At 47.4% G+C, this 25,513-nt stretch overlaps 3 non-coding genes across 3 annotated transcripts; all 3 read left to right on the top strand.

Moving 5' to 3' along the window:
• Positions 1 to 1,469: 1,469 nt before the first annotated feature.
• On the top strand, positions 1,470 to 1,541 carry Trnar-ucu (transfer RNA arginine (anticodon UCU)). Its single transcript has one exon. It is a non-coding gene; the product is annotated as a tRNA-Arg (tRNA).
• Positions 1,542 to 22,361: 20,820 nt separating this feature from the next.
• Positions 22,362 to 22,433, top strand: Trnar-ucu (transfer RNA arginine (anticodon UCU)). The gene has a single exon. It is a non-coding gene; the product is annotated as a tRNA-Arg (tRNA).
• A 406-nt stretch (positions 22,434 to 22,839) lies between these two features.
• Positions 22,840 to 22,911, top strand: Trnar-ucu (transfer RNA arginine (anticodon UCU)). The gene has a single exon. It is a non-coding gene; the product is annotated as a tRNA-Arg (tRNA).
• Positions 22,912 to 25,513: the final 2,602 nt, after the last annotated feature.

Here is a 25,513-nt window from a genome sequence, read left to right as displayed (position 1 = left end):
TGTAGTAAATATAAATACCCCAGAAAGTGACGGAGAACACAGTCGCCCAGATAGCCGAATTGGTAAGGCATTCGAGATCTAATCGAAAGGCGTGGGTTCGGTCCCCACTCTGGGCGCGTGTTTTTCTTTCTTTCTTTCTCATGTAAATAATAACAAAAAAAATGTAACGTCACTAACGATAAAAAATTGTCTAATCATTCCCCTATGCCTTCTTTGGCGTTGTTGGCTGCCGGCATTTATTTCTGTATTTCCTAACGAGCCCCTCATTTCTGAACCCTATTATCGTGCGAAAGCTTAAAGAGGGCCTCGGTTCTGGCAGCCTTGATGCCAAGGTAGCATAAGAGGGTTTCCTGCCAGTTAGCCGCTTATGACAGGCTGTAGACGTTAACGTCACGCCCCGGGGGTTGAAAAAGAAGGTCCCCTTCTCCACGTGTAGTCTAAGTGGCGCTGGCTACCACCCTGAAGCGTCAGATACAGTTGTAGTAAATATAAATACCCCAGAAAGTGACGGAGATAACAGTCGCCCAGAAAGCCGAATTGGTAAGGCATTCGAGATCTAATCGAGAGGCGTGGGTTCGGCCCCCACTCTGGGCGCGTGTTTTTCTTTCTTTCTCATGTAAATAATACCAAAAAAATGTAACGTCACTAACAATTAAAAATATTCTAATCATTCCCCTATGCCTTCTTTGGCGTTGTAGACTGCCGGCATTTATTTCTGTATTTCCTAACGAGCCCCTGATTTCTGAACCCTATTATCGTGCGAAAGCTTAGCGAGGGCCTCGGTTCTGGCAGCCTTGATGCCAAGGTAGCATAAGAGGGTTTCCCGCCAGTTAGCCGCTTATGACAGGCTGTAGACGTTCCCGTCCCGCCCCAGGGGTTGAAAAAGAAGGTCCCCTTCTACCCGTGTAGTCTAAGTGGCGCTGGCTACCACCCTCAAGCGTCAGATACAGTTGTAGTAAATATAAATACCCCAGAACGTCACGGAGAACACAGTCGCCCAGATAGCCGAATGGGTAAGGCATTCGAGATCTAATCGAAAGGCGTGGGTTCGGTCCCCACTCTGGGCGCGTGTTTTTCTTTCTTTCTCATGTAAATAATACCAAAAAAAATGTAACGTCACTAACAATTAAAAATATTCTAATCATTCCCCTATGCCTTCTTTGGCGTTGTAGACTGCCGGCATTTATTTCTGTATTTCCTAACGAGCCCCTCATTTCTGAAACCTATTATCGTGCGAAAACTTACCGAGGGCCTCGGTTCTGGCAGCCTTGATGCCAAGGTAGCATAAGAGGGTTTTCCGCCAGTTAGCCGCTTATGACAGGCTGTAGACGTTCGCGTCACGCCCCGGGGGTTGAAAAAGAAGGTCCCCTTATCCCCGTGTAGTCTAAGTGGCGCTGGCTACCACCCTCAAGTGTCAGATACAGTTGTAGTTAATATAAATACCCCAGAAAGTGACGGAGAACACAGTCGCCCAGATAGCCGAATTGGTAAGGCATTCGAGATCTAATCGAAAGGCGTGGGTTCGGTCCCCACTCTGGGCACGTGTTTTTCTTTCTTTCTCATGTAAATAATACCAAAAAAAATGTAACGTCACTAACGATACAAAATAGTCTAATCATTCCCCTATGCTTTCTTTGGCGTTGTGGACTGCCGGCATTTATTTCTGTATTTCCTAACGAGCACCTCATTTCTGAACCCTATTATCGTGCGAAAGCTTAACGAGGGCCTCGGTTCTGGCAGCCTTGATGCCAAGGTTGCATAGGAGGGTTTCCCGCCAGTTAGCCGCTTATGACAGGCTGTAGACGTTCGCGTCACGCCCCGGGGGTTGAAAAAGAAGGTCCCCTTCTCCCCGTGTAGTCTAAGTGGCGCTGGCTACCACCCTGAAGCGTCAGATACAGTTGGAGTGAATATAAATACCCCAGAAAGTGACGGAGAACACAGTCGCCCAGAAAGCCGAATTGGTAAGGCATTCGAGATCTAATCGAAAGGCGTGGGTTCGGTCCCCACTCTGGGCGCGTTTTTCTTTCTTTCTCATGTAAATAATACCAAAAAAAATGTAACGTCACTAACAATTAAAAATATTCTAATCATTCCCCTATGCCTTCTTTGGCGTTGTAGACTGCCGGCATTTATTTCTGTATTTCCGAACGAGCCCCTCATTTCTGAACCCTATTATCGTGCGAAAGCTTAGCGAGGGCCTCGGTTCTGGCAGCCTTGATGCCAAGGTAGCATAAGAGGGTTTTCCACCAAATAGCCGCTTATGACAGGCTGTAGACGTTCGCGTCACGCCCCGGGGGTTGAAAAATAAGGTCCCCTTCTCCCCGTGTAGTTTAAGTGGCGCTGGCTTCCACCCTCAAGCGTCAGATACAGTTGTAGTAAATATAAATACCCCAGAAAGTGACGGAGAACACAGTCGCCCAGATAGCCGAATTGTTAAGGCATTCGAGATCTAATCGAAAGGCGTGGGTTCGGTCCCCACTCTGGGCGCGTGTTTTTCTTTCTTTCTTTCTCATGTAAATAATAACAAAAAAAATGTAACGTCACTAACGATACAAAATTGTCTAATCATTCCCCTATGCCTTCTTTGGCGTTGTAGGCTGCCGGCATTTATTTCTGTATTTCCTAACGAGCCCCTCATTTCTGAACTCTATTATCGTGCGAAAGCTTAGCGAGGGCCTCGGTTCTGGCAGCCTTGATGCCAAGGTAGCATGAGAGGGTTTCCCGCAAGTTAGCGGCTTATGATAGGCTGTAGACGTTCGCGTCACGTCCCGGGGGTTGAAAAATAGGGTCCCCTTCTCCCCGTGTAGTTTAGGTGGCGCTGGCTACCACCCTCAAGCGTCAGATACAGTTGTAGTAAATATAAATACCCCAGAAAGTGACGGAGAACACAGTCGCCCAGGTAGCCGAATTGGTAAGGCATTCGAGATCTAATCGAAAGGCGCGGGTTCGGTCCCCACTCTGGGCGCGTGTTTTTCTTTCTTTCTTTCTCATGTAAATAATAACAAAAAACAATGTAACGTCACTAACGATAAAAAATTGTCTAATCATTCCCCTATGCCTTCTTTGGCGTTGTAGGCTGCCGGCATTTATTTCTGTATTTCCTAACGAGCCCCTCATTTCTGAACCCTATTTTCGTGCGAAAGCTTAGCGAGGGCCTCGGTTCTGGCAGCCTTGATGCCAAGGTAGCATAAGAGGGTTTCCTGCCAGTTAGCCACCTATGACAGGCTGTAGACGTTAACGTCACGCCCCGGGGGTTGAAAAAGAAGGTCCCCTTCTCCACGTGTAGTCTAAGTTTCGCTGGCTACCACCCTCAAGCGTCAGATACAGTTGAAGTAAATATAAATACCCCAGAAAGTGACGGAGATCACAGTCGCCCAGAAAGCCGAATTGGTAAGGCATTCGAGATCTAATCGAAAGGCGTGGGTTCGGTCCCCACTCTGGGCGTGTGTTTTTCTTTCTTTCTCATGTAAATAATACCAAAAAAAATGTAACGTCACTAACAATTAAAAATATTCTAATCATTCCCCTATGCCTTCTTTGGCGTTGTAGACTGCCGGCATTTATTTCTGTATTTCCGAACGAGCCCCTCATTTCTGAACCCTATTATCGTGCGAAAGCTTAGCGAGGGCCTCGGTTCTGGCAGCCTTGATGCCAAGGTAGCATAAGAGGGTTTTCCACCAAATAGCCACTTATGACAGGCTGTAGACGTTCGCGTCACGCCCCGGGGGTTGAAAAAGAAGGTCCCCTTCTGCCCGTGTAGTCTAAGTGGCGCAGGCTACCACCCTCAAGCGTCAGATACAGTTGTAAATATAAATACCCGAGAAAGTGACGGAGAACACAGTCGCCCAGATAGCCGAATGGGTAAGGCATTCGAGATCTAATCGAAAGGCGTGGGTTCGGTCCCCACTCTGGGCGCGTGTTTTTCTTTCTTTCTGATGTAAATAATACAAAAAAAATGTAACGTCACTAACGATAAAAAATAGTCTAATCATTCCCCTATGCCTTCTTTGGCGTTGTAGACTGCCGGCATTTATTTCTGTATTTCCTAACGAGCCCCTCATTTCTGAACCCTATTATCGTGCGAAAACTTACCGAGGGCCTCGGTTCTGGCAGCCTTGATGCCAAGGTAGCATAAGAGGGTTTTCCGCCAGTTAGCCGCTTATGACAGGCTGTAGACGTTCGCGTCACGCCCCGGGGGTTGAAAAAGAAGGTCCCCTTCTCCCCGTGTAGTCTAAGTGGCGCTGGCTACCACCCTCAAGCGTCAGATACAGTTGGAGTGAATATAAATACCCCAGAAAGTGACGGAGAACACAGTCGCCCAGAAAGCCGAATTGGTAAGGCATTCGAGATCTAATCGAAAGGCGTGGGTTCGGTCCCCACTCTGGGCGCGTGTTTTTCTTTCTTTCTTTCTCATGTAAATAATAACAAAAAAAAATGTAACGTCACTAACGATAAAAAATTGTCTAATCATTCCCCTATGCCTTCTTTGGCGTTGTTGGCTGCCGGCATTTATTTCTGTATTTCCTAACGAGCCCCTCATTTCTGAACCCTATATTCGTGCGAAAGCTTAAAGAGGGCCTCGGTTCTGGCAGCCTTGATGCCAAGGTAGCATAAGAGGGTTTCCTGCCAGTTAGCCGCTTATGACAGGCTGTAGACGTTCGCGTCACGTCCCGGGGGTTGAAAAATGAGGTCCCCTTCTCCCCGTGTAGTTTAAGTGGCGCTGGCTACCACCCTCAAGCGTCAGATACAGTTGTAAATATAAATACCCGAGAAAGTGACGGAGAACACAGTCGCCCAGATAGCCGAATTGGTAAGGCATTCGAGATCTAATCGAAAGGCGTGGGTTCGGTCCCCACTCTGGGCGCGTGTTTTTCTTTCTTTGTCATGTAAATAATACCAAAAAAATGTAACGTCACTAACAATTAAAAATATTCTAATCATTCCCCTATGCCTTCTTTGGCGTTGTAGACTGCCGGCATTTATTTCTGTATTTCCTAACGAGCCCCTCATTTCTGAACCCTATTATCGTGCGAAAGCTTAGCGAGGGCCTCGGTTCTGGCAGCCTTGATGCCAAGGTAGCATAAGAGGGTTTCCCGCCAGTTAGCCGCTTATGACAGGCTGTAAACGTTCGCGTCCCGCCCCGGGGGTTGAAAAAGAAGGTCCCCTTCTCCCCGTGTAGTCTAAGTGGCGCTGGCTACCACCCTCAAGCGTCAGATACAGTTGTAGTAAATATAAATACCCCAGAAAGTCACGGAGAACACAGTCGCCCAGATAGCCGAATGGGTAAGGCATTCGAGATCTAATCGAAAGGCGTGGGTTCGGTCCCCACTCTGGGCGCGTGTTTTTCTTTCTTTCTGATGTAAATAATACAAAAAAAAATGTAACGTCACTAACGATAAAAAATAGTCTAATCATTCCCCTATGCCTTCTTTGGCGTTGTAGACTGCCGGCATTTATTTCTGTATTTCCTAACGAGCCCCTCATTTCTGAACCCTATTATCGTGCGAAAGCTTAGCGAGGGCCTCGGTTCTGGCAGCCTTGATGCCAAGGTAGCATGAGAGGGTTTCCCGCAAGTTAGCGGCTTATGATAGGCTGTAGACGTTCGCGTCACGTCCCGGGGGTTGAAAAATAAGGTCCCCTTCTCCCCGTGTAGTTTAAGTGGCGCTGGCTACCACCCTCAAGCGTCAGATACAGTTGTAGTAAATATAAATACCCCAGAAAGTGACGGAGAACACAGTCGCCCAGATAGCCGAATTGTTAAGGCATTCGAGATCTAATCGAAAGGCGTGGGTTCGGTCCCCACTCTGGGCGCGTGTTTTTCTTTCTTTCTTTCTCATGTAAATAATAACAAAAAAAATGTAACGTCACTAACGATAAAAAATTGTCTAATCATTCCCCTATGCCTTCTTTGGCATTGTAGGCTGCCGGCATTTATTTCTGTATTTCCTAACGAGCCCCTCATTTCTGAACCCTATTATCGTGCGAAAGCTTAGCGAGGGCCTCGGTTCTGGCAGCCTTGATGCCAAGGTAGCATGGAGGGTTTCCCGCAAGTTAGCGGCTTATGATAGGCTGTAGACGTTCGCGTCACGTCCCGGGGGTTGAAAAATAAGGTCCCCTTCTCCCCGTGTAGTTTAAGTGGCGCTGGCTACCACCCTCAAGCGTCAGATACAGTTGTAGTAATATAAATACCCCAGAAAGTGACGGAGAACACAGTCGCCCAGATAGCCGAATTGGTAAGGCATTCGAGATCTAATCGAAAGGCGTGGGTTCGGTCCCCACTCTGGGCGCGTGTTTTTCTTTCTTTCTTTCTCATGTAAATAATAACAAAAAAAATGTAACGTCACTAACGATAAAAAATTGTCTAATCATTCCCCTATGCCTTCTTTGGCGTTGTAGGCTGCCGGCATTTATTTCTGTATTTCCTAACGAGCCCCTCATTTCTGAACCCTATATTCGTGCGAAAGCTTAAAGAGGGCCTCGGTTCTGGCAGCCTTGATGCCAAGGTAGCATAAGAGGGTTTCCTGCCAGTTAGCCGCTTATGACAGGCTGTAGACGTTAACGTCACGCCCCGGGGGTTGAAAAAGAAGGTCCCCTTCTCCACGTGTAGTCTAAGTGGCGCTGGCTACCACCCTGAAGCGTCAGATACAGTTGTAGTAAATATAAATACCCCAGAAAGTGACGGAGATAACAGTCGCCCAGAAAGCCGAATTGGTAAGGCATTCGAGATCTAATCGAGAGGCGTGGGTTCGGCCCCCACTCTGGGCGCGTGTTTTTCTTTCTTTCTCATGTAAATAATACCAAAAAAATGTAACGTCACTAACAATTAAAAATATTCTAATCATTCCCCTATGCCTTCTTTGGCGTTGTAGACTGCCGGCATTTATTTCTGTATTTCCTAACGAGCCCCTGATTTCTGAACCCTATTATCGTGCGAAAGCTTAGCGAGGGCCTCGGTTCTGGCAGCCTTGATGCCAAGGTAGCATAAGAGGGTTTCCCGCCAGTTAGCCGCTTATGACAGGCTTTAGACGTTCCCGTCCCGCCCCGGGGGTTGAAAAAGAAGGTCCCCTTCTCCCCGTGTAGTCTAAGTGGCGCTGGCTACCACCCTCAAGCGTCAGATACAGTTGGAGTGAATATAAATACCCCAGAAAGTGACGGAGAACACAGTCGCCCAGAAAGCCGAATTGGTAAGGCATTCGAGATCTAATCGAAAGGCGTGGGTTCGGTCCCCACTCTGGGCGCGTGTTTTTCTTTCTTTCTTTCTCATGTAAATAATAACAAAAAAAAATGTAACGTCACTAACGATAAAAAATTGTCTAATCATTCCCCTATGCCTTCTTTGGCGTTGTTGGCTGCCGGCATTTATTTCTGTATTTCCTAACGAGCCCCTCATTTCTGAACCCTATATTCGTGCGAAAGCTTAAAGAGGGCCTCGGTTCTGGCAGCCTTGATGCCAAGGTAGCATAAGAGGGTTTCCTGCCAGTTAGCCGCTTATGACAGGCTGTAGACGTTCGCGTCACGTCCCGGGGGTTGAAAAATGAGGTCCCCTTCTCCCCGTGTAGTTTAAGTGGCGCTGGCTACCACCCTCAAGCGTCAGATACAGTTGTAAATATAAATACCCGAGAAAGTGACGGAGAACACAGTCGCCCAGATAGCCGAATTGGTAAGGCATTCGAGATCTAATCGAAAGGCGTGGGTTCGGTCCCCACTCTGGGCGCGTGTTTTTCTTTCTTTGTCATGTAAATAATACCAAAAAAATGTAACGTCACTAACAATTAAAAATATTCTAATCATTCCCCTATGCCTTCTTTGGCGTTGTAGACTGCCGGCATTTATTTCTGTATTTCCTAACGAGCCCCTCATTTCTGAACCCTATTATCGTGCGAAAGCTTAGCGAGGGCCTCGGTTCTGGCAGCCTTGATGCCAAGGTAGCATAAGAGGGTTTCCCGCCAGTTAGCCGCTTATGACAGGCTGTAAACGTTCGCGTCCCGCCCCGGGGGTTGAAAAAGAAGGTCCCCTTCTCCCCGTGTAGTCTAAGTGGCGCTGGCTACCACCCTCAAGCGTCAGATACAGTTGTAGTAAATATAAATACCCCAGAAAGTCACGGAGAACACAGTCGCCCAGATAGCCGAATGGGTAAGGCATTCGAGATCTAATCGAAAGGCGTGGGTTCGGTCCCCACTCTGGGCGCGTGTTTTTCTTTCTTTCTGATGTAAATAATACAAAAAAAAATGTAACGTCACTAACGATAAAAAATAGTCTAATCATTCCCCTATGCCTTCTTTGGCGTTGTAGACTGCCGGCATTTATTTCTGTATTTCCTAACGAGCCCCTCATTTCTGAACCCTATTATCGTGCGAAAGCTTAGCGAGGGCCTCGGTTCTGGCAGCCTTGATGCCAAGGTAGCATGAGAGGGTTTCCCGCAAGTTAGCGGCTTATGATAGGCTGTAGACGTTCGCGTCACGTCCCGGGGGTTGAAAAATAAGGTCCCCTTCTCCCCGTGTAGTTTAAGTGGCGCTGGCTACCACCCTCAAGCGTCAGATACAGTTGTAGTAAATATAAATACCCCAGAAAGTGACGGAGAACACAGTCGCCCAGATAGCCGAATTGTTAAGGCATTCGAGATCTAATCGAAAGGCGTGGGTTCGGTCCCCACTCTGGGCGCGTGTTTTTCTTTCTTTCTTTCTCATGTAAATAATAACAAAAAAAATGTAACGTCACTAACGATAAAAAATTGTCTAATCATTCCCCTATGCCTTCTTTGGCATTGTAGGCTGCCGGCATTTATTTCTGTATTTCCTAACGAGCCCCTCATTTCTGAACCCTATTATCGTGCGAAAGCTTAGCGAGGGCCTCGGTTCTGGCAGCCTTGATGCCAAGGTAGCATGGAGGGTTTCCCGCAAGTTAGCGGCTTATGATAGGCTGTAGACGTTCGCGTCACGTCCCGGGGGTTGAAAAATAAGGTCCCCTTCTCCCCGTGTAGTTTAAGTGGCGCTGGCTACCACCCTCAAGCGTCAGATACAGTTGTAGTAATATAAATACCCCAGAAAGTGACGGAGAACACAGTCGCCCAGATAGCCGAATTGGTAAGGCATTCGAGATCTAATCGAAAGGCGTGGGTTCGGTCCCCACTCTGGGCGCGTGTTTTTCTTTCTTTCTTTCTCATGTAAATAATAACAAAAAAAATGTAACGTCACTAACGATAAAAAATTGTCTAATCATTCCCCTATGCCTTCTTTGGCGTTGTAGGCTGCCGGCATTTATTTCTGTATTTCCTAACGAGCCCCTCATTTCTGAACCCTATATTCGTGCGAAAGCTTAAAGAGGGCCTCGGTTCTGGCAGCCTTGATGCCAAGGTAGCATAAGAGGGTTTCCTGCCAGTTAGCCGCTTATGACAGGCTGTAGACGTTAACGTCACGCCCCGGGGGTTGAAAAAGAAGGTCCCCTTCTCCACGTGTAGTCTAAGTGGCGCTGGCTACCACCCTGAAGCGTCAGATACAGTTGTAGTAAATATAAATACCCCAGAAAGTGACGGAGATAACAGTCGCCCAGAAAGCCGAATTGGTAAGGCATTCGAGATCTAATCGAGAGGCGTGGGTTCGGCCCCCACTCTGGGCGCGTGTTTTTCTTTCTTTCTCATGTAAATAATACCAAAAAAATGTAACGTCACTAACAATTAAAAATATTCTAATCATTCCCCTATGCCTTCTTTGGCGTTGTAGACTGCCGGCATTTATTTCTGTATTTCCTAACGAGCCCCTGATTTCTGAACCCTATTATCGTGCGAAAGCTTAGCGAGGGCCTCGGTTCTGGCAGCCTTGATGCCAAGGTAGCATAAGAGGGTTTCCCGCCAGTTAGCCGCTTATGACAGGCTTTAGACGTTCCCGTCCCGCCCCGGGGGTTGAAAAAGAAGGTCCCCTTCTCCCCGTGTAGTCTAAGTGGCGCTGGCTACCACCCTCAAGCGTCAGATACAGTTGTAGTAATATAAATACCCCAGAACGTCACGGAGAACACAGTCGCCCAGATAGCCGAATGGGTAAGGCATTCGAGATCTAATCGAAAGGCGTGGGTTCGGTCCCCACTCTGGGCGCGTGTTTTTCTTTCTTTCTCATGTAAATAATACCAAAAAAAATGTAACGTCACTAACAATTAAAAATATTCTAATCATTCCCCTATGCCTTCTTTGGCGTTGTAGACTGCCGGCATTTATTTCTGTATTTCCGAACGAGCCCCTCATTTCTGAACCCTATTATCGTGCGAAAGCTTAGCGAGGGCCTCGGTTCTGGCAGCCTTGATGCCAAGGTAGCATAAGAGGGTTTTCCACCAAATAGCCGCTTATGACAGGCTGTAGACGTTCGCGTCACGCCCCGGGGGTTGAAAAATAAGGTCCCCTTCTCCCCGTGTAGTTTAAGTGGCGCTGGCTTCCACCCTCAAGCGTCAGATACAGTTGTAGTAAATATAAATACCCCAGAAAGTGACGGAGAACACAGTCGCCCAGATAGCCGAATTGTTAAGGCATTCGAGATCTAATCGAAAGGCGTGGGTTCGGTCCCCACTCTGGGCGCGTGTTTTTCTTTCTTTCTTTCTCATGTAAATAATAACAAAAAAAATGTAACGTCACTAACGATAAAAAATTGTCTAATCATTCCCCTATGCCTTCTTTGGCGTTGTAGGCTGCCGGCATTTATTTCTGTATTTCCTAACGAGCCCCTCATTTCTGAACCCTATTATCGTGCGAAAGCTTAGCGAGGGCCTCGGTTCTGGCAGCCTTGATGCCAAGGTAGCATAAGAGGGTTTCCTGCCAGTTAGCCGCTTATGACAGGCTGTAGACGTTCGCGTCACGTCCCGGGGGTTGAAAAATAAGGTCCCCTTCTCCCCGTGTAGTTTAAGTGGCGCTGGCTACCACCCTCAAGCGTCAGATACAGTTGTAAATATAAATACCCGAGAAAGTGACGGAGAACACAGTCGCCCAGATAGCCGAATTGGTAAGGCATTCGAGATCTAATCGAAAGGCGTGGGTTCGGTCCCCACTCTGGGCGCGTGTTTTTCTTTCTTTGTCATGTAAATAATACCAAAAAAATGTAACGTCACTAACAATTAAAAATATTCTAATCATTCCCCTATGCCTTCTTTGGCGTTGTAGACTGCCGGCATTTATTTCTGTATTTCCTAACGAGCCCCTCATTTCTGAATCCTATTATCGTGCGAAAGCTTAGCGAGGGCCTCGGTTCTGGCAGCCTTGATGCCAAGGTAGCATAAGAGGGTTTCCCGCCAGTTAGCCGCTTATGACAGGCTGTAAACGTTCGCGTCCCGCCCCGGGGGTTGAAAAAGAAGGTCCCCTTCTCCCCGTGTAGTCTAAGTGGCGCTGGCTACCACCCTCAAGCGTCAGATACAGTTGTAGTAAATATAAATACCCCAGAACGTCACGGAGAACACAGTCGCCCAGATAGCCGAATGGGTAAGGCATTCGAGATCTAATCGAAAGGCGTGGGTTCGGTCCCCACTCTGGGCGCGTGTTTTTCTTTCTTTCTCATGTAAATAATACCAAAAAAAATGTAACGTCACTAACAATTAAAAATATTCTAATCATTCCCCTATGCCTTCTTTGGCGTTGTAGACTGCCGGCATTTATTTCTGTATTTCCGAACGAGCCCCTCATTTCTGAACCCTATTATCGTGCGAAAGCTTAGCGAGGGCCTCGGTTCTGGCAGCCTTGATGCCAAGGTAGCATAAGAGGGTTTTCCACCAAATAGCCGCTTATGACAGGCTGTAGACGTTCGCGTCACGCCCCGGGGGTTGAAAAATAAGGTCCCCTTCTCCCCGTGTAGTTTAAGTGGCGCTGGCTTCCACCCTCAAGCGTCAGATACAGTTGTAGTAAATATAAATACCCCAGAAAGTGACGGAGAACACAGTCGCCCAGATAGCCGAATTGTTAAGGCATTCGAGATCTAATCGAAAGGCGTGGGTTCGGTCCCCACTCTGGGCGCGTGTTTTTCTTTCTTTCTTTCTCATGTAAATAATAACAAAAAAAATGTAACGTCACTAACGATAAAAAATTGTCTAATCATTCCCCTATGCCTTCTTTGGCGTTGTAGGCTGCCGGCATTTATTTCTGTATTTCCTAACGAGCCCCTCATTTCTGAACCCTATTATCGTGCGAAAGCTTAGCGAGGGCCTCGGTTCTGGCAGCCTTGATGCCAAGGTAGCATAAGAGGGTTTCCTGCCAGTTAGCCGCTTATGACAGGCTGTAGACGTTCGCGTCACGTCCCGGGGGTTGAAAAATAAGGTCCCCTTCTCCCCGTGTAGTTTAAGTGGCGCTGGCTACCACCCTCAAGCGTCAGATACAGTTGTAAATATAAATACCCGAGAAAGTGACGGAGAACACAGTCGCCCAGATAGCCGAATTGGTAAGGCATTCGAGATCTAATCGAAAGGCGTGGGTTCGGTCCCCACTCTGGGCGCGTGTTTTTCTTTCTTTGTCATGTAAATAATACCAAAAAAATGTAACGTCACTAACAATTAAAAATATTCTAATCATTCCCCTATGCCTTCTTTGGCGTTGTAGACTGCCGGCATTTATTTCTGTATTTCCTAACGAGCCCCTCATTTCTGAACCCTATTATCGTGCGAAAGCTTAGCGAGGGCCTCGGTTCTGGCAGCCTTGATGCCAAGGTAGCATAAGAGGGTTTCCCGCCAGTTAGCCGCTTATGACAGGCTGTAAACGTTCGCGTCCCGCCCCGGGGGTTGAAAAAGAAGGTCCCCTTCTCCCCGTGTAGTCTAAGTGGCGCTGGCTACCACCCTCAAGCGTCAGATACAGTTGTAGTAAATATAAATACCCCAGAAAGTCACGGAGAACACAGTCGCCCAGATAGCCGAATGGGTAAGGCATTCGAGATCTAATCGAAAGGCGTGGGTTCGGTCCCCACTCTGGGCGCGTGTTTTTCTTTCTTTCTGATGTAAATAATACAAAAAAAAATGTAACGTCACTAACGATAAAAAATAGTCTAATCATTCCCCTATGCCTTCTTTGGCGTTGTAGACTGCCGGCATTTATTTCTGTATTTCCTAACGAGCCCCTCATTTCTGAACCCTATTATCGTGCGAAAGCTTAGCGAGGGCCTCGGTTCTGGCAGCCTTGATGCCAAGGTAGCATGAGAGGGTTTCCCGCAAGTTAGCGGCTTATGATAGGCTGTAGACGTTCGCGTCACGTCCCGGGGGTTGAAAAATAAGGTCCCCTTCTCCCCGTGTAGTTTAAGTGGCGCTGGCTACCACCCTCAAGCGTCAGATACAGTTGTAGTAAATATAAATACCCCAGAAAGTGACGGAGAACACAGTCGCCCAGATAGCCGAATTGTTAAGGCATTCGGGATCTAATCGAAAGGCGTGGGTTCGGTCCCCACTCTGGGCGCGTGTTTTTCTTTCTTTCTTTCTCATGTAAATAATAACAAAAAAAATGTAACGTCACTAACGATAAAAAATTGTCTAATCATTCCCCTATGCCTTCTTTGGCATTGTAGGCTGCCGGCATTTATTTCTGTATTTCCTAACGAGCCCCTCATTTCTGAACCCTATTATCGTGCGAAAGCTTAGCGAGGGCCTCGGTTCTGGCAGCCTTGATGCCAAGGTAGCATGGAGGGTTTCCCGCAAGTTAGCGGCTTATGATAGGCTGTAGACGTTCGCGTCACGTCCCGGGGGTTGAAAAATAAGGTCCCCTTCTCCCCGTGTAGTTTAAGTGGCGCTGGCTACCACCCTCAAGCGTCAGATACAGTTGTAGTAAATATAAATACCCCAGAAAGTGATGGAGAACACAGTCGCCCAGATAGCCGAATTGGTAAGGCATTCGAGATCTAATCGAAAGGCGTGGGTTCGGTCCCCACTCTGGGCGCGTGTTTTTCTTTCTTTCTTTCTCATGTAAATAATAACAAAAAAAATGTAACGTCACTAACAATAAAAAATTGTCTAATCATTCCCCTATGCCTTCTTTGGCGTTGTAGGCTGCCGGCATTTATTTCTGTATTTCCTAACGAGCCCCTCATTTCTGAACCCTATATTCGTGCGAAAGCTTAAAGAGGGCCTCGGTTCTGGCAGCCTCGATGCCAAGGTAGCATAAGAGGGTTTCCTGCCAGTTAGCCGCTTATGACAGGCTGTAGACGTTAACGTCACGCCCCGGGGGTTGAAAAAGAAGGTCCCCTTCTCCACGTGTAGTCTAAGTGGCGCTGGCTACCACCCTGAAGCGTCAGATACAGTTGTAGTAAATATAAATACCCCAGAAAGTGACGGAGATAACAGTCGCCCAGAAAGCCGAATTGGTAAGGCATTCGAGATCTAATCGAGAGGCGTGGGTTCGGCCCCCACTCTGGGCGCGTGTTTTTCTTTCTTTCTCATGTAAATAATACCAAAAAAATGTAACGTCACTAACAATTAAAAATATTCTAATCATTCCCCTATGCCTTCTTTGGCGTTGTAGACTGCCGGCATTTATTTCTGTATTTCCTAACGAGCCCCTGATTTCTGAACCCTATTATCGTGCGAAAGCTTAGCGAGGGCCTCGGTTCTGGCAGCCTTGATGCCAAGGTAGCATAAGAGGGTTTCCCGCCAGTTAGCCGCTTATGACAGGCTGTAGACGTTCCCGTCCCGCCCCGGGGGTTGAAAAAGAAGGTCCCCTTCTCCCCGTGTAGTCTAAGTGGCGCTGGCTACCACCCTCAAGCGTCAGATACAGTTGTAGTAAATATAAATACCCCAGAACGTCACGGAGAACACAGTCGCCCAGATAGCCGAATGGGTAAGGCATTCGAGATCTAATCGAAAGGCGTGGGTTCGGTCCCCACTCTGGGCGCGTGTTTTTCTTTCTTTCTCATGTAAATAATACCAAAAAAAATGTAACGTCACTAACAATTAAAAATATTCTAATCATTCCCCTATGCCTTCTTTGGCGTTGTAGACTGCCGGCATTTATTTCTGTATTTCCGAACGAGCCCCTCATTTCTGAACCCTATTATCGTGCGAAAGCTTAGCGAGGGCCTCGGTTCTGGCAGCCTTGATGCCAAGGTAGCATAAGAGGGTTTTCCACCAAATAGCCGCTTATGACAGGCTGTAGACGTTCGCGTCACGCCCCGGGGGTTGAAAAATAAGGTCCCCTTCTCCCCGTGTAGTTTAAGTGGCGCTGGCTTCCACCCTCAAGCGTCAGATACAGTTGTAGTAAATATAAATACCCCAGAAAGTGACGGAGAACACAGTCGCCCAGATAGCCGAATTGTTAAGGCATTCGAGATCTAATCGAAAGGCGTGGGTTCGGTCCCCACTCTGGGCGCGTGTTTTTCTTTCTTTCTTTCTCATGTAAATAATAACAAAAAAAATGTAACGTCACTAACGATAAAAAATTGTCTAATCATTCCCCTATGCCTTCTTTGGCGTTGTAGGCTGCCGGCATTTATTTCTGTATTTCCTAACGAGCCCCTCATTTCTGAACCCTATTATCGTGCGAAAGCTTAGCGAGGGCCTCGGTTCTGGCAGCCTTGATGCCAAGGTAGCATGAGAGGGTTTCCCGCAAGTTAGCGGCTTATGATAGGCTGTAGACGTTCGCGTCACGTCCCGGGGGTTGAAAAATAGGGTCCCCTTCTCCCCGTGTAGTTTAGGTGGCGCTGGCTACCACCCTCAAGCGTCAGATACAGTTGTAGTAAATATAAATACCCCAGAAAGTGACGGAGAACACAGTCGCCCAGGTAGCCGAATTGGTAAGGCATTCGAGATCTAATCGAAAGGCGCGGGTTCGGTCCCCACTCTGGGCGCGTGTTTTTCTTTCTTTCTTTCTCATGTAAATAATAACAAAAAACAATGTAACGTCACTAACGATAAAAAATTGTCTAATCATTCCCCTATGCCTTCTTTGGCGTTGTAGGCTGCCGGCATTTATTTCTGTATTTCCTAACGAGCCCCTCATTTCTGAACCCTATTTTCGTGCGAAAGCTTAGCGAGGGCCTCGGTTCTGGCAGCCTTGATGCCAAGGTAGCATAAGAGGGTTTCCTGCCAGTTAGCCACCTATGACAGGCTGTAGACGTTAACGTCACGCCCCGGGGGTTGAAAAAGAAGGTCCCCTTCTCCACGTGTAGTCTAAGTTTCGCTGGCTACCAGCCTCAAGCGTCAGATACAGTTGAAGTAAATATAAATACCCCAGAAAGTGACGGAGATCACAGTCGCCCAGAAAGCCGAATTGGTAAGGCATTCGAGATCTAATCGAAAGGCGTGGGTTCGGTCCCCACTCTGGGCGTGTGTTTTTCTTTCTTTCTCATGTAAATAATACCAAAAAAAATGTAACGTCACTAACAATTAAAAATATTCTAATCATTCCCCTATGCCTTCTTTGGCGTTGTAGACTGCCGGCATTTATTTCTGTATTTCCGAACGAGCCCCTCATTTCTGAACCCTATTATCGTGCGAAAGCTTAGCGAGGGCCTCGGTTCTGGCAGCCTTGATGCCAAGGTAGCATAAGAGGGTTTTCCACCAAATAGCCACTTATGACAGGCTGTAGACGTTCGCGTCACGCCCCGGGGGTTGAAAAAGAAGGTCCCCTTCTGCCCGTGTAGTCTAAGTGGCGCAGGCTACCACCCTCAAGCGTCAGATACAGTTGTAAATATAAATACCCGAGAAAGTGACGGAGAACACAGTCGCCCAGATAGCCGAATGGGTAAGGCATTCGAGATCTAATCGAAAGGCGTGGGTTCGGTCCCCACTCTGGGCGCGTGTTTTTCTTTCTTTCTGATGTAAATAATACAAAAAAAAATGTAACGTCACTAACGATAAAAAATAGTCTAATCATTCCCCTATGCCTTCTTTGGCGTTGTAGACTGCCGGCATTTATTTCTGTATTTCCTAACGAGCCCCTCATTTCTGAACCCTATTATCGTGCGAAAACTTACCGAGGGCCTCGGTTCTGGCAGCCTTGATGCCAAGGTAGCATAAGAGGGTTTTCCGCCAGTTAGCCGCTTATGACAGGCTGTAGACGTTCGCGTCACGCCCCGGGGGTTGAAAAAGAAGGTCCCCTTCTCCCCGTGTAGTCTAAGTGGCGCTGGCTACCACCCTCAAGCGTCAGATACAGTTGGAGTGAATATAAATACCCCAGAAAGTGACGGAGAACACAGTCGCCCAGAAAGCCGAATTGGTAAGGCATTCGAGATCTAATCGAAAGGCGTGGGTTCGGTCCCCACTCTGGGCGCGTGTTTTTCTTTCTTTCTTTCTCATGTAAATAATAACAAAAAAAATGTAACGTCACTAACGATAAAAAATTGTCTAATCATTCCCCTATGCCTTCTTTGGCGTTGTTGGCTGCCGGCATTTATTTCTGTATTTCCTAACGAGCCCCTCATTTCTGAACCCTATATTCGTGCGAAAGCTTAAAGAGGGCCTCGGTTCTGGCAGCCTTGATGCCAAGGTAGCATAAGAGGGTTTCCTGCCAGTTAGCCGCTTATGACAGGCTGTAGACGTTCGCGTCACGTCCCGGGGGTTGAAAAATAAGGTCCCCTTCTCCCCGTGTAGTTTAAGTGGCGCTGGCTACCACCCTCAAGCGTCAGATACAGTTGTAAATATAAATACCCGAGAAAGTGACGGAGAACACAGTCGCCCAGATAGCCGAATTGGTAACGCATTCGAGATCTAATCGAAAGGCGTGGGTTCGGTCCCCACTCTGGGCGCGTGTTTTTCTTTCTTTGTCATGTAAATAATACCAACAAAATGTAACGTCACTAACAATTAAAAATATTCTAATCATTCCCCTATGCCTTCTTTGGCGTTGTAGAATGCCGGCATTTATTTCTGTATTTCCTAACGAGCCCCTCATTTCTGAACCCTATTATCGTGCGAAAGCTTAGCGAGGGCCTCGGTTCTGGCAGCCTTGATGCCAAGGTAGCATAAGAGGGTTTCCCGCCAGTTAGCCGCTTATGACAGGCTGTAAACGTTCGCGTCCCGCCCCGGGGGTTGAAAAAGAAGGTCCCCTTCTCCCCGTGTAGTCTAAGTGGCGCTGGCTACCACCCTCAAGCGTCAGATACAGTTGTAGTAAATATAAATACCCCAGAAAGTCACGGAGAACACAGTCGCCCAGATAGCCGAATGGGTAAGGCATTCGAGATCTAATCGAAAGGCGTGGGTTCGGTCCTCACTCTGGGCGCGTGTTTTTCTTTCTTTCTGATGTAAATAATACAAAAAAAAATGTAACGTCACTAACGATAAAAAATAGTCTAATCATTCCCCTATGCCTTCTTTGGCGTTGTAGACTGCGGGCATTTATTTCTGTATTTCCTAACGAGCCCCTCATTTCTGAACCCTATTATCGTGCGAAAGCTTAGCGAGGGCCTCGGTTCTGGCAGCCTTGATGCCAAGGTAGCATGAGAGGGTTTCCCGCAAGTTAGCGGCTTATGATAGGCTGTAGACGTTCGCGTCACGTCCCGGGGGTTGAAAAATAAGGTCCCCTTCTCCCCGTGTAGTTTAAGTGGCGCTGGCTGCCACCCTCAAGCGTCAGATACAGTTGTAGTAAATATAAATACCCCAGAAAGTGACGGAGAACACAGTCGCCCAGATAGCCGAATTGTTAAGGCATTCGAGATCTAATCGAAAGGCGTGGGTTCGGTCCCCACTCTGGGCGCGTGTTTTTCTTTCTTTCTTTCTCATGTAAATAATAACAAAAAAAATGTAACGTCACTAACGATAAAAAATTGTCTAATCATTCCCCTATGCCTTCTTTGGCATTGTAGGCTGCCGGCATTTATTTCTGTATTTCCTAACGAGCCCCTCATTTCTGAACCCTATTATCGTGCGAAAGCTTAGCGAGGGCCTCGGTTCTGGCAGCCTTGATGCCAAGGTAGCATGAGAGGGTTTCCCGCAAGTTAGCGGCTTATGATAGGCTGTAGACGTTCGCGTCACGTCCCGGGGGTTGAAAAATAAGGTCCCCTTCTCCCCGTGTAGTTTAAGTGGCGCTGGCTACCACCCTCAAGCGTCAGATACAGTTGTAGTAAATATAAATACCCCAGAAAGTGACGGAGAACACAGTCGCCCAGATAGCCGAATTGGTAAGGCATTCGAGATCTAATCGAAAGGCGTGGGTTCGGTCCCCACTCTGGGCGCGTGTTTTTCTTTCTTTCTTTCTCATGTAAATAATAACAAAAAAATGTAACGTCACTAACGATAAAAAATTGTCTAATCATTCCCCTATGCCTTCTTTGGCGTTGTAGGCTGCCGGCATTTATTTCTGTATTTCCTAACGAGCCCCTCATTTCTGAACCCTATATTCGTGCGAAAGCTTAAAGAGGGCCTCGGTTCTGGCAGCCTTGATGCCAAGGTAGCATAAGAGGGTTTCCTGCCAGTTAGCCGCTTATGACAGGCTGTAGACGTTAACGTCACGCCCCGGGGGTTGAAAAAGAAGGTCCCCTTCTCCACGTGTAGTCTAAGTGGCGCTGGCTACCACCCTGAAGCGTCAGATACAGTTGTAGTAAATATAAATACCCCAGAAAGTGACGGAGATAACAGTCGCCCAGAAAGCCGAATTGGTAAGGCATTCGAGATCTAATCGAGAGGCGTGGGTTCGGCCCCCACTCTGGGCGCGTGTTTTTCTTTCTTTCTCATGTAAATAATACCAAAAAAATGTAACGTCACTAACAATTAAAAATATTCTAATCATTCCCCTATGCCTTCTTTGGCGTTGTAGACTGCCGGCATTTATTTCTGTATTTCCTAACGAGCCCCTGATTTCTGAACCCTATTATCGTGCGAAAGCTTAGCGAGGGCCTCGGTTCTGGCAGCCTTGATGCCAAGGTAGCATAAGAGGGTTTCCCGCCAGTTAGCCGCTTATGACAGGCTGTAGACGTTCCCGTCCCGCCCCGGGGGTTGAAAAAGAAGGTCCCCTTCTCCCCGTGTAGTCTAAGTGGCGCTGGCTACCACCCTCAAGCGTCAGATACAGTTGTAGTAAATATAAATACCCCAGAACGTCACGGAGAACACAGTCGCCCAGATAGCCGAATGGGTAAGGCATTCGAGATCTAATCGAAAGGCGTGGGTTCGGTCCCCACTCTGGGCGCGTGTTTTTCTTTCTTTCTCATGTAAATAATACCAAAAAAAATGTAACGTCACTAACAATTAAAAATATTCTAATCATTCCCCTATGCCTTCTTTGGCGTTGTAGACTGCCGGCATTTATTTCTGTATTTCCGAACGAGCCCCTCATTTCTGAACCCTATTATCGTGCGAAAGCTTAGCGAGGGCCTCGGTTCTGGCAGCCTTGATGCCAAGGTAGCATAAGAGGGTTTTCCACCAAATAGCCGCTTATGACAGGCTGTAGACGTTCGCGTCACGCCCCGGGGGTTGAAAAATAAGGTCCCCTTCTCCCCGTGTAGTTTAAGTGGCGCTGGCTTCCACCCTCAAGCGTCAGATACAGTTGTAGTAAATATAAATACCCCAGAAAGTGACGGAGAACACAGTCGCCCAGATAGCCGAATTGTTAAGGCATTCGAGATCTAATCGAAAGGCGTGGGTTCGGTCCCCACTCTGGGCGCGTGTTTTTCTTTCTTTCTTTCTCATGTAAATAATAACAAAAAAATGTAACGTCACTAACGATAAAAAATTGTCTAATCATTCCCCTATGCCTTCTTTGGCGTTGTAGGCTGCCGGCATTTATTTCTGTATTTCCTAACGAGCCCCTCATTTCTGAACCCTATTATCGTGCGAAAGCTTAGCGAGGGCCTCGGTTCTGGCAGCCTTGATGCCAAGGTAGCATGAGAGGGTTTCCCGCAAGTTAGCGGCTTATGATAGGCTGTAGACGTTCGCGTCACGTCCCGGGGGTTGAAAAATAAGGTCCCCTTCTCCCCGTGTAGTTTAAGTGGCGCTGGCTACCACCCTCAAGCGTCAGATACAGTTTTAGTATATATAAATACCCCAGAAAGTGACGGAGAACACAGTCGCCCAGATAGCCGAATTGGTAAGGCATTCGAGATCTAATCGAAAGGCGTGGGTTCGGTCCCCACTCTGGGCGCGTGTTTTTCTTTCTTTCTTTCTCATGTAAATAATAACAAAAAAATGTAACGTCACTAACGATAAAAAATTGTCTAATCATTCCCCTATGCCTTCTTTGGCGTTGTAGGCTGCCGGCATTTATTTCTGTATTTCCTAACGAGCCCCTCATTTCTGAACCCTATATTCGTGCGAAAGCTTAAAGAGGGCCTCGGTTCTGGCAGCCTTGATGCCAAGGTAGCATAAGAGGGTTTCCTGCCAGTTAGCCGCTTATGACAGGCTGTAGACGTTAACGTCACGCCCCGGGGGTTGAAAAAGAAGGTCCGCTTCTCCACGTGTAGTCTAAGTGGCGCTGGCTACCACCCTCAAGCGTCAGATACAATTGTAGTAAATATAAATACCCCAGAAAGTGACGGAGATAACAGTCGCCCAGAAAGCCGAATTGGTAAGGCATTCGAGATCTAATCGAAAGGCGTGGGTTCGGTCCCCACTCTGGGCGCGTGTTTTTCTTTCTTTCTCATGTAAATAATACCAAAAAAATGTAACGTCACTAACAATTAAAAATATTCTAATCATTCCCCTATGCCTTCTTTGGCGTTGTAGACTGCCGGCATTTATTTCTGTATTTCCTAACGAGCCCCTCATTTCTGAACCCTATTATCGTGCGAAAGCTTAGCGAGGGCCTCGGTTCTGGCAGCCTTGATGCCAAGGTAGCATAAGAGGGTTTCCCGCCAGTTAGCCGCTTATGACAGGCTGTAGACGTTCCCGTCCCGCCACGGGGGTTGAAAAAGAAGGTCCCCTTCTCCCCGTGTAGTCTAAGTGGCGCTGGCTACCACCCTCAAGCGTCAGATATAGTTGTAGTAAATATAAATCCCCAGAACGTCACGGAGAACACAGTCGCCCAGATAGCCGAATGGGTAAGGCATTCGAGATCTAATCGAAAGGCGTGGGTTCGGTCCCCACTCTGGGCGCGTGTTTTTCTTTCTTTCTGATGTAAATAATACAAAAAAAAATGTAACATCACTAACGATAAAAAATAGTCTAATCATTCCCCTATGCCTTCTTTGGCGTTGTAGACTGCCGGCATTTATTTCTGTATTTCCTAACGAGCCCCTCATTTCTGAAACCTATTATCGTGCGAAAACTTACCGAGGGCCTCGGTTCTGGCAGCCTTGATGCCAAGGTAGCATAAGAGGGTTTTCCGCCAGTTAGCCGCTTATGACAGGCTGTAGACGTTCGCGTCACGCCCCGGGGGTTGAAAAAGAAGGTCCCCTTATCCCCGTGTAGTCTAAGTGGCGCTGGCTACCACCCTCAAGTGTCAGATACAGTTGTAGTTAATATAAATACCCCAGAAAGTGACGGAGAACACAGTCGCCCAGATAGCCGAATTGGTAAGGCATTCGAGATCTAATCGAAAGGCGTGGGTTCGGTCCCCACTCTGGGCACGTGTTTTTCTTTCTTTCTTTCTCATGTAAATAATACCAAAAAAAATGTAACGTCACTAACGATACAAAATAGTCTAATCATTCCCCTATGCTTTCTTTGGCGTTGTGGACTGCCGGCATTTATTTCTGTATTTCCTAACGAGCCCCTCATTTCTGAACCCTATTATCGTGCGAAAGCTTAACGAGGGCCTCGGTTCTGGCAGCCTTGATGCCAAGGTTGCATAGGAGGGTTTCCCGCCAGTTAGCCGCTTATGACAGGCTGTAGACGTTCGCGTCACGCCCCGGGGGTTGAAAAAGAAGGTCCCCTTCTCCCCGTGTAGTCTAAGTGGCGCTGGCTACCACCCTGAAGCGTCAGATACAGTTGGAGTGAATATAAATACCCCAGAAAGTGACGGAGAACACAGTCGCCCAGATAGCCGAATTGGTAAGGCATTCGAGATCTAATCGAAAGGCGTGGGTTCGGTCCCCACTCTGGGCACGTGTTTTTCTTTCTTTCTTTCTCATGTAAATAATACCAAAAAAAATGTAACGTCACTAACGATACAAAATAGTCTAATCATTCCCCTATGCCTTCTTTGGCGTTGTAGACTGCCGGCATTTATTTCTGTATTTCCGAACGAGCCCCTCATTTCTGAACCCTATTATCGTGCGAAAGCTTAGCGAGGGCCTCGGTTCTGGCAGCCTTGATGCCAAGGTAGCATAAGAGGGTTTTCCACCAAATAGCCGCTTATGACAGGCTGTAGACGTTCGCGTCACGCCCCGGGGGTTGAAAAATAAGGTCCCCTTCTCCCCGTGTAGTTTAAGTGACGCTGGCTTCCACCCTCAAGCGTCAGATACAGTTGTAGTAAATATAAATACCCCAGAAAGTGACGGAGAACACAGTCGCCCAGATAGCCGAATTGTTAAGGCATTCGAGATCTAATCGAAAGGCGTGGGTTCGGTCCTTACTCTGGGCGCGTGTTTTTCTTTCTTTCTTTCTCATGTAAATAATAACAAAAAAAATGTAACGTCACTAACGATACAAAATTGTCTAATCATTCCCCTATGCCTCCTTTGGCGTTGTAGGCTGCCGGCATTTATTTCTGTATTTCCTAACGAGCCCCTCATTTCTGAACTCTATTATCGTGCGAAAGCTTAGCGAGGGCCTCGGTTCTGGCAGCCTTGATGCCAAGGTAGCATGAGAGGGTTTCCCGCAAGTTAGCGGCTTATGATAGGCTGTAGACGTTCGCGTCACGTTCCGGGGGTTGAAAAATAGGGTCCCCTTCTCCCCGTGTAGTTTAGGTGGCGCTGGCTACCACCCTCAAGCGTCAGATACAGTTGTAGTAAATATAAATACCCCAGAAAGTGACGGAGAACACAGTCGCCCAGGTAGCCGAATTGGTAAGGCATTCGAGATCTAATCGAAAGGCGCGGGTTCGGTCCCCACTCTGGGCGCGTGTTTTTCTTTCTTTCTTTCTTATGTAAATAATAACAAAAAACAATGTAACGTCACTAACGATAAAAAATTGTCTAATCATTCCCCTATGCCTTCTTTGGCGTTGTAGGCTGCCGGCATTTATTTCTGTATTTCCTAACGAGCCCCTCATTTCTGAACCCTATTTTCGTGCGAAAGCTTAGCGAGGGCCTCGGTTCTGGCAGCCTTGATGCCAAGGTAGCATAAGAGGGTTTCCTGCCAGTTAGCCACCTATGACAGGCTGTAGACGTTAACGTCACGCCCCGGGGGTTGAAAAAGAAGGTCCCCTTCTCCACGTGTAGTCTAAGTGGCGCTGGCTACCACCCTCAAGCGTCAGATACAGTTGAAGTAAATATAAATACCCCAGAAAGTGACGGAGATCACAGTCGCCCAGAAAGCCGAATTGGTAAGGCATTCGAGATCTAATCGAAAGGCGTGGGTTCGGTCCCCACTCTGGGCGTGTGTTTTTCTTTCTTTCTCATGTAAATAATACCAAAAAAAAATGTAACGTCACTAACAATTAAAAATATTCTAATCATTCCCCTATGCCTTCTTTGGCGTTGTAGACTGCCGGCATTTATTTCTGTATTTCCGAACGAGCCCCTCATTTCTGAACCCTATTATCGTGCGAAAGCTTAGCGAGGGCCTCGGTTCTGGCAGCCTTGATGCCAAGGTAGCATAAGAGGGTTTTCCACCAAATAGCCACTTATGACAGGCTGTAGACGTTCGCGTCACGCCCCGGGGGTTGAAAAAGAAGGTCCCCTTCTGCCCGTGTAGTCTAAGTGGCGCAGGCTACCACCCTCAAGCGTCAGATACAGTTGTAAATATAAATACCCGAGAAAGTGACGGAGAACACAGTCGCCCAGATAGCCGAATTGGTAAGACATTCGAGATCTAATCGAAAGGCGTGGGTTCGGTCCCCACTCTGGGCACGTGTTTTTCTTTCTTTCTTTCTCATGTAAATAATACCAAAAAAAATGTAACGTCACTAACGATACAAAATAGTCTAATCATTCCCCTATGCTTTCTTTGGCGTTGTGGACTGCCGGCATTTATTTCTGTATTTCCTAACGAGCCCCTCATTTCTGAACCCTATTATCGTGCGAAAGCTTAACGAGGGCCTTGGTTCTGGCAGCCTTGATGCCAAGGTTGCATAGGAGGGTTTCCCGCCAGTTAGCCGCTTATGACAGGCTGTAGACGTTCGCGTCACGCCCCGGGGGTTGAAAAAGAAGGTCCCCTTCTCCCCGTGTAGTCTAAGTGGCGCTGGCTACCACCCTGAAGCGTCAGATACAGTTGGAGTGAATATAAATACCCCAGAAAGTGACGGAGAATACAGTCGCCCAGAAAGCCGAATTGGTAAGGCATTCGAGATCTAATCGAAAGGCGTGGGTTCGGTCCCCACTCTGGCCGCGTGTTTTTCTTTCTTTCTCATGTAAATATTACCAAAAAAAAATGTAACGTCACTAACAATTAAAAATATTCTAATCATTCCCCTATGCCTTCTTTGGCGTTGTAGACTGCCGGCATTTATTTCTGTATTTCCGAACGAGCCCCTCATTTCTGAACCCTATTATCGTGAGAAAGCTTAGCGAGGGCCTCGGTTCTGGCAGCCTTGATGCCAAGGTAG

Source organism: Haemaphysalis longicornis, unplaced genomic scaffold (assembly GCF_048455015.1).
Source record: "Haemaphysalis longicornis isolate Haplotype H1 unplaced genomic scaffold, Haemaphysalis longicornis Haplotype H1 scaffold_11, whole genome shotgun sequence".
Lineage (NCBI taxonomy): Eukaryota > Metazoa > Arthropoda > Arachnida > Ixodida > Ixodidae > Haemaphysalis > Haemaphysalis longicornis.
Note: the sequence above shows the minus strand (reverse complement) of the source record. Positions and strands in the feature narration are given on the sequence as shown.